Source organism: Neofelis nebulosa, chromosome 1 (assembly GCF_028018385.1).
Source record: "Neofelis nebulosa isolate mNeoNeb1 chromosome 1, mNeoNeb1.pri, whole genome shotgun sequence".
In the NCBI taxonomy this organism is placed as follows: domain Eukaryota; kingdom Metazoa; phylum Chordata; class Mammalia; order Carnivora; family Felidae; genus Neofelis; species Neofelis nebulosa.
The window spans coordinates 227,174,400-227,182,774 of record NC_080782.1 but is presented as its reverse complement, the minus strand read 5'-3'; the positions used below and the strand labels follow the sequence as shown (position 1 = coordinate 227,182,774).

At 37.0% G+C, this 8,375-nt stretch overlaps 1 long non-coding RNA gene across 1 annotated transcript; it reads left to right on the top strand.

The window, feature by feature from the left end:
- The first annotated feature begins 1,419 nt into the window (after positions 1-1,419).
- On the top strand, positions 1,420-7,775 carry LOC131486839 (uncharacterized). Its single transcript, XR_009249486.1, has 4 exons — positions 1,420-1,610; positions 4,713-4,858; positions 5,195-5,281; positions 6,833-7,775. It is a non-coding gene; the product is annotated as an uncharacterized LOC131486839 (long non-coding RNA).
- The last annotated feature ends 600 nt before the right edge of the window (positions 7,776-8,375 follow it).

Genomic DNA, 8,375 nt, shown 5'->3' with positions numbered 1-8,375 from the left:
AACTTATACTAAGAAATTCTTCATTGAAAGGTGAATTTTGTGATTTTTAATAAATGTTAAGAGCATTAGGTATACCCAGCTGTTGGAAACTTGAAACATAATACTTGAAGCCCAAAACACTCTTACTGATATTACTACAGATAACATAGGGGCTGGCGAGGAATGTAAATAAAATTATTTAAATCATATAAATAATTCTCCCAAAAGTTTGTATTAACACTTATCATATCTTAGGATAAACAAGATGATACTGAATAATAATACTCAGATCAATATTAATTCATTGTCTAAATATTTAAACATAATACTGTGTAAACATTCTTAGAATGTTTTGCAAACACATATGAAGAAGAGAAAATTATACGTGGTTGGGGAGCCTGGGTGGCTCAGTCGGTCAAGCATCCAATTTCAGCTCAGGTCATGATCTCTCGGTTTGTGAGTTCGAGCCCCGAGTCGGACTCTGTGCTGACACCTCAGAGCCTGCAGCCTGCTTTGGATTCTGTGTCTCCCTCTTTCCTGCCTCTCCCTTTCTCTCTCTCTCTCTCTCAATCTCAAAAATAAACATTAAAAAATTTTTTAAAGAAAATTATACATGGTTTATAACACAGTTTCATCAACATTTTGCCATCTTGCCTTTGATTCTATGCCTAAGTATGTATTTTTAACGATGCTGAATAAATACTACATTTTGAATAGTGTGTGCTAATTTTAAAGGCTTTTTCTCATTGCATCATACGATATAAAAATATTGAACTAAAAGATAAACATGAGAGACATTAACCAGAGTTCTACCACTGTTAGTATTTTTATGTCATTCGGGGCACCTGGGTGGCTCAGTCCCTTGAGCGTCTGACTTTGGCTCAGGTCATGATCTTGCAGTTCCAGAGTTCGGGCCCCACCTCCGGCTCTGTGCTGACAGTTCTGGCGGAGCCTGGAGCCTGCTTCCGATTCTGTCTTCATCTCTCTGCCCCTCCCTCGCTTGCACTCTCTCTTTCTCTCAAAAATAAACATTAAAAAAATATTTTTATATCATCCAATAAAAAGCATTTTTATATGGTACAAAATTTTCTATTTGAACATAAGTGTCTATTTTAACGACTTCATTACATAAGAATAAATGCTCATTAGGCAAAAACCGGTAATGAAAATAGGCAGAAAAAAAATATTAGAAATCATCACGAATCCCACCAGGCAGGGACATTCTTGCTAATATTTCGGGTTAGAGTTTCTTCATTTCTTCCTAGATGCAAATATGAGTATGTCTGCGTGTAGGATTACAAATACACAGATACAGGCATAGGCTACAGACTGGACTTTGTCGCTTCCCCGAAGTCACACGCTGCTACCTCATCCTCTGTGTCATAATAGTAGGAGGTGGCAGCGTCGGGAGGTGATTGGGTCACAAAAGCAGAGCCTCCTTGAACGGGATCAGTGCCTTTATAAAAGCGACCTCAGAGGGTCCTTCAGCCCTTGTACCGCGCGAGGGCACAGCGACAAGACCCTCAGAAGGAAGCCGGCCCCTCACCAGACACCGGATCTGCAGCATCTGGGTCACCTTGACGGTGGACTTCCCAGCCTCCAGAGCCGTGAGAAACTAACTTTTGTTGTTCGTAAGTCACCCAGACTGTGGTGCTTTTGTTACGGCAGCCCAAATGGACTAATACAACATAGCTTTACATAGAGTTATGAAGATAAACACACAGTATTTTATAATCAAGTTTCCATATCAATAAATAAATACAGGCTTAAAGCCTGCAAAATATTCCAATACAGGAAAGACCATGTATAAAATAGAAAGGACCTAGGTTCTGATGTCAGAATGCCTGGATTGTCTCATTACCCTCTGCTGACAGTGTGTCCTGTGTAGTTTTTTGTAAAACCTTATCTGCAAAATGGCAGACAAGATAAAATTATAACACAATGTGTGGTTACATCGCAAGGATGAAATGTAATAATGCATGTATAAAACCTTGAAAGGTGCCATATAGTAAACACTGCATAGTGCTTGCTTCTTTTCATCATTATGATGGTTAAAGAAGCTAAGCTCTATTTGTTAACCATTTGTTCCCGATTTTCCATTACTGTCAATCATCCTGTGACGATTACCTTCATGCTATATATTTGCACAATTTTATCCTTACAATAAGACTGGGAAAAAAAAAAAACTCCTTAGTTAAAGGGAAGCTACTTTTTAGGATCTTCTGATAACTTTCCAAGTAGTACTCTGAAAATATTTTAATTTTCCCTCCCACCAAATGTGTACCAGAATGGCTATTGTACCTCTCGCCAACACTAGGTGTTATCATTCTTTTTTTTTTTTTTTTAATTTTTTTTTAACGTTTATTTATTTTTGAGACAGAGAGAGACAGAGCATGAACGGGGGAGGGACAGAGAGAGAGGGAGACACAGAATCTGAAGCAGGCTCCAGGCTCTGAGCCATCAGCCCAGAGCCCGACATGGGGCTCGAACTCACGGACCGGGAGATCGTGACCTGAGTTGAAGTTGGATGCTTAACCGACTGAGCCACCCAGGCGCCCCGATGTTATCATTCTTAATATGTGTTAATTTGGAAAAAAAATTAAAGATAAATTAAATAGCAAATGTTACTCTTTTTACAAAAATTTTTACAAATGGGTATTTTATAAATATCTATTTATTCAGTTTCTTTTTTTGGAAACTGCCTTCACATTTTTGTCTGAAGATTATTTTCCTGTCATGATGATCACTTTTTCTTATTTATCTCATAAGTGCATTCACAAAACACTGGCCAAAATAATTTCCTAATGTTTTTGTCTTTACTGTTCACATTGGCTTCTTCTTCGTCAATTTTAGAATCTTCCTTTCTAGTAAGATAAAGAATCTCTTCTCTAGGTTCTGAAATTTCTTTCCACTTTGTACAATTTTTTCAAAAATGTAAATGAATAAAATTCGTATTCTCATAAACTTCTTGCACATGTTTTAAGATTGTATTTTCTTTTTTTTTTTAACTTGGAATTGGTTCTTATTTTGTACTGAATGTTTAATTCAGTAATTTGATCATCACTGGTGTCATTTCTACTTTTGCTTCCTGCAATATTAATTTCAATTCTGCTACTGAATTCATAGTATCCTTACTATCCTAACTTTCTAGTTGCCTTCTTATATCAACTAATTCCCTTCTTATATATTTCAATTCTTATTTCAAAAAGAGTACAATTTTTCTAAATTTTTATTTTGCAGAGAATTACTTTTGGAAGAAATGTTTTCTTCTGAGTCTTGAATTTACTGTTTTCTCTTTCAAAAAACATGCATGCAATTCTTACGTCTTTGAAGATCAAAGGAGGGATTGAATATAACAAGTGTGTGATGATAGTAAGATTTAGCGTTTATTAAGTACATATTAAATGCAGTGTTGTTACGTGTATTATCTTATTTTCCTGCAGCTCCTCAAGGTAGGTATTACTATCATCATTTTACAGATAATGAGATTGTATCTTATATTAAGGAACTTGTTTATTGTTACGCACACATCTATTAAGAAGGAAAATTGGGGGTGCTTGGGTGGCTCAGTCAATTAAATGTCTGACTCTTGATTTTGGCTCAGGTCATGATCTCACAGTTGGTTTGTGGGATCGAGTTCTGTGTCGGGCTCCATGCTGACAGTGTGGAGCCTGCTTGAGATTCTCTCCCTCTCTCCCTCCCTCCCTCTCTTTCTGACCCTCCCCTGCTTGCTCTCTCTCTCTCTCTCAAAATAAATAAACTTCAAAAAAAAAACAAGAAGAAAAATTGTAATTTATTCAGATGTCAAATATCTCTTGTTCCCAACACAATGCACTATTTAATTAATGACTTTTTTTGGTCCCATTTAGTCTGAAGGAGTTAACATTGAAATACAGGTTATTAGCAAAGACTTACAGAAATTTTTTCATCTATGGGAAGAAATGATCCTAACTGAACAACTGTGATAAAGAATCGAAGTGTGCTCTTTCAATACTAAGCTCTATGTAATTAAAATGGTGAGGCTACTCCACCTGGTTATTAGAACTTGAGTTCAGACATGTTGTGTTTAGGGACACAGAGAAAGCCATTCTTGCTACAGCATAGTGTTTATTTTGGGGAAAGTGTCTAGGTAGGATCACATTGTTTCTAAAACAGTAAACGAGACTACTAGAACCACATGTCTGACTCTAGAATAACTTTGGATATCTTGAATGCTTGAATAGCAGACTTCATTCTGTTGAAAATCTGGACGCCAATAACTTTTTTCAATAAATAAATAGTATTAAAAATAGTATTGAGAAAAGGGTATTGCAAATCCCGTCATAGAATCATCTGTTTAAACATGTGCATGAAGATACCAAAATGAATAATGCTACACCGCCTCTTTCTTGTGGCTCAGCAAATCACAATCTGGTGGAAAACACCCTGCAGACACAAATCACTTCAATAGTCATAAATATTGAGCACATGCACAGATAGGCTTACAAACAGTGGTATGTATCCAAATAGTTACAATGCATTGAGGAACATCCTATTATAGAGTCATAAACACTGAGTTATAAGTATAGAACACGAATAAAGTAGCTAATCCTATCTATGTGAAGAACTGTGAAAACCTCATCTGAGTGTTGATTTGTGATAATTAATAGGATTCTATCAGCTAGTGAGAAAGGGGGAGAGTAAATGTCCTCTTTTTCTAAATTTTTTCATTATTTTCTACCTTCATTTCTAAGAATTCTTCATGTTTGATATGGTGAAGTTTTCAACAGCTTGAAGTCACATTTCGAGACCAGGAATTATCCCTGGAGAGCAGAGAGCACATTGGGTCATAATGGCCATAGAGGGATATTGGACTCCTTACAGCATTTCAGATCACAAGGTGGGTTTTTTTTTTCAGTGTTTTTTTAATACCCCAGACTTTTCTTATAAATGTTTGCACTTAGATGAGGTTGGAGCTTAACTCAGATCTGCATTAGCTATGTGGTAGACTTAGGATCAGGGGATCAGACTCCTCTTAGTATTTTTAGAGCATGCTTCCAAAAGGGGAAAAGATCATTTATATTTAAAATAAAGCAATGTTCTTAGAAGCTGCCCTCCGCTCCTTCACCTTCTCGTTTGAAAGCATATGGAACAAGAGACTGCCCAGATTCAGAGTAAATACTTCAAGGTGATTTAGGATCCTTTAAATACAACCTAATCCCTTTTCACTCGACAGAAATGCAGAGCTGCTCTGAAGACCCCGGTAGGGCCCAGAGGTGCCCCAGTCAGCAATACCATGAGAGTTCTCATGGCAACTTGTAAAGTAAGTGAGGGGACTTTTTATACCTGCTGCCTTTCCCTTAAAAAGCTCTTTCTTTGCTTATCCCTGGACCCTCTTATTCTGTGGCATCTATCCTGACGTCCTTCACTAAAAAAAGTATTTCCTCTCCGACAGGGGTCAATGCATCTCAATTTAACTGACGATAGTTAAAACTATGCTTTTCTGAAAAAGGCACCTATGCTGTAGTAAAACATTAGTTCACTGATGTGTAGCCTATGTTAAAGATTAGCCAAGTTCAGTTTTATTCATTTATTTCATTATTCGTTTCTGGTTACTTTGCCCTCGTGTCCATTTCTTTGTGCTTTGAAACATAGATAGCTTAACAATTGGGAAAAATAATGCAGTCTTTGATGATTTTTCACTGAAATTCAGTTGATTTACGAAGACATAATGGGAGGGTGCAAGCATTGTGAATAGTCCCATAGGTGTACAGATGGGAAAAGAACAATACCGTAAAACAGCGGAAAAGTAAGGATACTTATTTCCTGCTCTAAGAAAGGCAACCACATTAGATTGGAAACTTTTATAGTAAGTAAATTCTGCAGGGCTCTGAGATACAGTTTAGCAGATTTTTTTGTTCCCCCAAATTGCTATTAAAATTGTATAAAGTGCTCCATCAATCTCTCTTTAACTCTTGAGGGCAGATTGTTAATTTCTCACAGTTACGTACAAATATTTATGACTTAACAACGAATACTTCAATGACCTTTGTTTTGCTTAAAATACTAGGTCTAATTTCATCCTTTCTAGTATATTCACTAGACTAAAGTTACTTTCTCTTTTCACTCAGATGATGAAATTGATTTATGAAATTTTGATTTAAAAAATAACTTAGAAATCATCTATTCTAATTCTTTCATTTTATAGATGAAAAAGTTGAAGCCCAGACAGGTTTCTTTTCCCTCTTTAAAATTTTACCTTTTAAAAAAGGTAGAAAACAAAACCATATTTTAAAAAATCGTGTGATATATATAGATATATATATATATATTTCATTAATGAAATGTTTTTCTATCTTGTAGGCTTATTATTAAGCCAAGCCATGAGATTTACAGTAAGGAGAAAATGGATCATTCTGGAGATAGGAAGTCTATAGAGCAGGAAAGAAGGAGGCTATGAAGCAAGTGTGTTTCATAATTAGAGCAGAGAATTAGAAAGCCCTTATGGTATAGTTGGAGGAGAAAGAGGAGAAAACAAGAAAGGGGAGAAATGGATAATAGTGAGTGTTCTTAAATCCCCTTCTCTCAATCCTTACTTCAGGGCATAGGAAAGTTAAAGTTAATAGGATACACACTCAGAAATGTGGGGAGGTAAGCCTCCTAAAGCTGCTGGCTTGCTATTCATTGAGCAGAGCACCCCGGGAAAATTACAAACACTGCTGAGTGTTGGACACTGGGTACACAACCGTATATGTGTATCAACAGTATAATGTGTATCATACTCACACACTAAGCCCTGGGTGGAAGGCTAGATATGGGCGAAAGAAATGTATACACGATTATTCTAACATATCCCCTTCTCCATTCTCCACAGCTTACCTATGTTGTACAAGGAGGAGAGATGCTTTAGTGTCCAGTTGGGAAGGAAAAAGAACCCTGGATCCAGAGTCATAAGGGGAAAAGAACTGCTCTTTCCAGCAAAGACAAGTTCATGCACATCTCTTTTTTTTTTTTTTTTTTTCTGCTCTGTCTCCATTTGGGTGGGCTTCCTCCAAAGAATCATAAAAAAATAAGCTATGTTTTAGAATCTCATTCTTCTTGAGGGAAGACCAGAAAACTCTCTCTCTAGCTCTGGACTAATCTGCCTCAATGTAGCTGAGGAAATCTGGACTTCCTCAGCAGCCAGCATTGTTCAAAATAGACCATCCTTGCTTTGGGTCATACGACTCAAGTCTCAGGTATGTGCTTCACTTCTCGATTCTGGATTGCCTGTCACCTACAACAAAGAAATCGATTTTATCTAGCCAAATTCATGAGAGTTCTATATAAGGTTTTGTCAGTAAAGGTGAGTGTTTATGTAAAGCATTATTTTTCTCACTCTTATCCTGTGGAAATATTTATCTGAGTAACCTCACGTGTAGAAGTGTATTATTGGGGAGAGAATTGGGATCCTTTCATCCTTCCTATTGACACAATTAACTTCTTTGGTGCTGCTTAGAATTTTTCAGGGTGCGTTCTGCTCACCAGAAACTAGGTTACAACACAAAATTTGTATCAATTTAAAGAGAGAGCCAAAGTTCTGGGCATGTTCTATTTAAAGATATCCTGGGGCACCTGGGTGGCTCAGTCGGTTAAGCATCTGACTATTGATTTTGGCTCAGATCATGATTTCACGGTTTGTGAGCTCAAGCCCCATGTTGGACTCTGTGCTGAGATTCTCTCTCTCCCTCTCTCTTTCTCTCTACCCCTACCTCACACTCTCTGTCTCAAAAATGAATAAACTTAAAAAAAAATAAAGATATCCTGCTGTAAAATTACCCATGTCTGAAACAGTGTCCTCATGTACAAATATCTTACTTAATTTTGTTAAAAGAATTGGTCCTTTTTTTTTTCTTTTCAAAATGTTTCTAGGACTACACACGCTCACCTGCGATCATTCCTTCACAGTCTCAATATCTGGTGTCTTCTCTTCCTGACATTTCAATGTTGGAATGTCACAGCACTCAGCCTTCATTACTTTCTTCTTCCTTCTCGACACTCACTCCCTAAGTGGTCCCATCTAGAGCCATATCTTTAAATACCCACCTTATGTTAACTCTCAAATGTGTATCTCCTGCCTTCCCTCTCTTCTGAATGTCATACCCGGATATCCAACTGCCTATTCATCATCTCCATTTGAATCTAAAAGGCATCTCAAAATTCACATGTTAAAAATAGAACTTTCAATCTCCACTCCCAGCAAATCTGCTTCTCATTCAGTTATCGCTAGCTCAGTAAATGGCAGTACTATTCACCTCATGGCTCAGGGGGAAAAATAAATAAATAAATAAACAAACCGGTGGTGTCATCCCTTTCTCATTCTCACACCTGCTGCCCAAAACACCAGCAACTCTGTTGACTCTAAGTTCAAAATTCTG